Here is a 4,620-nt window from a genome sequence, read left to right on the forward strand (position 1 = left end):
ATAGCTTCTCCCAGTATGGATCATAGCGTTGCCCACATAGCGTCTGCCAGTATGGATCATAGTGCTGCCCACATAGCGTCTCCCAGTATGGATCATAGCGCTGCCCACATAGCGTCTCCCAGTATGGATCATAGCGCTGCCCACATAGCGCCTCCCAGTTTGGATCCTAGTGCTGCCCACATAGCGTCTCCCAGTATGGATCATGGTGCTGCCCACATAACGTCTCCCAGTATGGATCATGGTGCTGCCCACATAGCGTCTCCCAGTATGGATCATAGCGCTGCCCACATAGCGCGTCCCAGTTTGGATCCTAGTGCTGCCCACATAGCGTCTCCCAGTATGGATCATGGTGCTGCCCACATAACGTCTCCCAGTATGGATCATGGTGCTGCCCACATAGCGTCTCCCAGCATGGATCATAGTGCTGCCCACATAGCGTCTCCCAGTATGGATCATAGTGCTGCCCACATAGCGTCTCCCAGTATGGAACATAGTGCTGCCCACATAGCGCCTCCCAGTATAGATCATAGTGCTGCCCACATAGCGTCTCCCAGTATCGATCATAGTGCTGCCCACATAGCGCCTCCCAGTATGGATCATAGTGCTGCCCACATAGCGTCTCCCAGTATGGAACATAGTGCTGCCCACATAGCGCCTCCCAGTATGGATCATAGTGCTGCCCACATAGCGCCTCCCAGTATGGATCATAGTGCTGCCCACATAGCGTCTCCCAGTATGGATCATAGTGCTGCCCACATAGCGCCTCCCAGTATGGATCATAGTGCTGCCCACATAGCGTCTCCCAGTATGGATCATAGTGCTGCCCACATAGCGTCTCCCAGTATGGATCATAGTGCTGCCCACATAGCGCCTCCAGTATGGATCATAGTGCTGCCCACATAGCGTATCCCAGTATGGATCATGGTGCTGCCCACATAGCGTCTCCCAGTATGGATCATAGTGCTGCCCACATAGCGTCTCCCAGTATGGATCATAGTGTTGCCCACATAACGTCTCCCAGTATGGATCATGGTGCTGCCCACATAGCGTCTCCCAGTATGGATCATAGTGCTGCCCACATAGCGTCTCCCAGTATAGATCATAGTGCTGCCCACATAGCGTCTCCCAGTATAGATCATAGTGCTGCCCGCATAGCGTCTCCCAGTATGAATCATAGTGCTGCCCGCATAGCGCCTCCCAGTATGGATCATAATGCTGCCCACATAGCGCCTCCCAGTATGGATCATAGTGCTGCCCACATAGCGTCTCCCAGTATGGATCATAGTGCTGCCCACATAGCGCCTCCCAGTATAGATCATAATGCTGCCCACATAGCGCCTCCCAGTATGGATCATAGTGCTGCCCACATAGCGTCTCCCAGTATGGATCATAGTGCTGCCCACATAGCGCCTCCCAGTATAGATCATAATGCTGCCCACATAGCGCCTCCCAGTATGGATCATGGTGCTGCCCACATAGCGTCTCCCAGTATGGATCATAGTGCTGCCCACATAGCGTCTCCCAGTATGGATCATAGTGCTGCCCACATAGCGTCTCCCAGTATGGATCATAGTGCTGCCCACATAGCGTCTCCCAGTATGGATCATAGTGCTGCCCACATAGCGTCTCCCAGTATTCATCATGGTGCTGCCCACATAGCGTCTCCCAGTATGGATCATGGTGCTGCCCACATAGCGTCTCCCAGTATGGATCATGGTGCTGCCCACATAGCGTCTCCCAGTATGGATCATGGTGCTGCCCACATAGCGTCTCCCAGTATGGATCATGGTGCTGCCCACATAGCGTCTCCCAGTATGAATCATAGTGCTGCCCGCATAGCGCCTCCCAGTATGTATCATAATGCTGCCCACATAGCGCCTCCCAGTATGGATCATAGTGCTGCCCACATAGCGTCTCCCAGTATGGATCATGGTGCTGCCCACATAGCGTCTCCCAGTATGGATCATGGTGCTGCCCACATAGCGTCTCCCAGTATGGATCATGGTGCTGCCCACATAGCGTCTCCCAGTATGGATCATGGTGCTGCCCACATAGCGTCTCCCAGTATGAATCATAGTGCTGCCCGCATAGCGCCTCCCAGTATGTATCATAATGCTGCCCACATAGCGTCTCCCAGTATGGATCATAGTGCTGCCCACATAGCGCCTCCCAGTATAGATCATAATGCTGCCCACATAGCGCCTCCCAGTATGGATCATAGTGCTGCCCACATAGCGCCTCCCAGTATGGATCATAGTGCTGCCCACATAGCGCCTCCCAGTATGGATCATAGTGCTGCCCACATAGCGCCTCCCAGTATGGATCATAGTGCTGCCCACATAGCGTCTCCCAGTATGGATCATGGTGCTGCCCACATAGCGTCTCCCAGTATGGATCATAGTGCTGCCCACATAGCGCCTCCGAGTATAGATCATAATTCTGCCCACATAGCGTCTCCCAGTATGGATCATAGTGCTGCCCACATAGCGCCTCCCAGTATGGATCATAGTGCTGCCCACATAGCGTCTCCCAGTATGGATCATAGTGCTGCCCGCATAGCGCCTCCTAGTATAGATCATAATGCTGCCCACATAGCGCCTCCCAGTATGGATCATAGTGCTGCCCACATAGCGTCTCCCAGTATGGATCATAGTGCTGCCCACATAGCGCCTCCCAGTATGGATCATAGTGCTGCCCACATAGCGTCTCCCAGTATGGATCATAGTGCTGCCCACATAGCGCCTCCCAGTATTGATCATAATGCTGCCCACATAGCGCCTCCCAGTATGGATCATAGTGCTGCCCACATAGCGTCTCCCAGTATGGATCATAGTGCTGCCCACATAGCGCCTCCCAGTATAGATCATAATGCTGCCCACATAGCGCCTCCCAATATGGATCATGGTGCTGCCCACATAGCGTCTCCCAGTATGGATCATAGTGCTGCCCACATAGCGTCTCCCAGTATTCATCATGGTGCTGCCCACATAGCGTCTCCCAGTATGGATCATGGTGCTGCCCACATAGCGTCTCCCAGTATGGATCATGGTGCTGCCCACATAGCGTCTCCCAGTATGGATCATGGTGCTGCCCACATAGCGTCTCCCAGTATGGATCATGGTGCTGCCCACATAGCGTCTCCCAGTATGAATCATAGTGCTGCCCGCATAGCGCCTCCCAGTATGGATCATAATGCTGCCCACATAGCGCCTCCCAGTATGGATCATAGTGCTGCCCACATAGCGTCTCCCAGTATGGATCATAGTGCTGCCCACATAGCGCCTCACAGTATAGATCATAATGCTGCCCACATAGCGCCTCCCAGTATGGATCATAGTGCTGCCCACATAGCGCCTCCCAGTATGGATCATAGTGCTGCCCACATAGCGCCTCCCAGTATGGATCATAGTGCTGCCCACATAGCGCCTCCGAGTATAGATCATAATTCTGCCCACATAGCGTCTCCCAGTATGGATCATAGTGCTGCCCACATAGCGCCTCCCAGTATGGATCATAGTGCTGCCCACATAGCGTCTCCCAGTATGGATCATAGTGCTGCCCGCATAGCGCCTCCTAGTATAGATCATAATGCTGCCCACATAGCGCCTCCCAGTATGGATCATAGTGCTGCCCACATAGCGCCTCCCAGTATGGATCATAGTGCTGCCCACATAGTGCTTCCTAGTATAGATCATAATGCTGCCCACATAGCGTCTCCCTGTATGGATCATGGTGCTGCCCACATAGCGCCTCCCAGTATGGATCATAGTGCTGCCCACATAGCATCTCCCAGTATGGATCATGGTGCTGCCCACATAGCGTCTCCCAGTATGGATCATGGTGCTGCCCACATAGCGCCTCCCAGTATGGATCATAGTGCTGCCCACATAGCATCTCCCAGTATGGATCATGGTGCTGCCCACATAGCGCCTCCCAGTATGGATCATAGTGCTGCCCACATAGCGCCTGCCAGTATGGATTATAGTGCTGCCCACATAGCGCCTCCCAGTATGGAACATAGTGATGCCCACATAGCGTCTCCCAGTATGGATCATAGTGCTGCCCACATAGTGCTTCCTAGTATAGATCATAATGCTGCCCACATAGCGTCTCCCTGTATGGATCATGGTGCTGCCCACATAGAGCCTCCCAGTATGGATCATAGTGCTGCCCACATAGCATCTCCCAGTATGGATCATGGTGCTGCCCACATAGCGTCTCCCAGTATGGATCATGGTGCTGCCCACATAGCGCCTCCCAGTATGGATCATAGTGCTGCCCACATAGCATCTCCCAGTATGGATCATGGTGCTGCCCACATAGCGCCTCCCAGTATGGATCATAGTGCTGCCCACATAGCGCCTCCCAGTATGGATCATAGTGCTGCCCACATAGCGTCTCCCAGTATGGATCATAGTGCTGCCCACATAGCGTCTCCCAGTATGGATCATGGTGCTGCCCACATAGCGTCTCCCAGTATGGATCATGGTGCTGCCCACATAGCGTCTCCCAGTATGGATCATGGTGCTGCCCACATAACGTCTCCCAGTATGGATCATGGTGCTGCCCACATAGCGTCTCCCAGTATGGATCATGGTGCTGCCCACATAGCATCTCCCA

The sequence above is a fragment of the Phyllobates terribilis genome, unplaced genomic scaffold (genome assembly GCF_046119375.1).
Source record: "Phyllobates terribilis strain yellow unplaced genomic scaffold, ASM4611937v1 Scaffold_11__3_contigs__length_659146591, whole genome shotgun sequence".
NCBI classification, from domain to species: Eukaryota; Metazoa; Chordata; class Amphibia; order Anura; family Dendrobatidae; genus Phyllobates; species Phyllobates terribilis.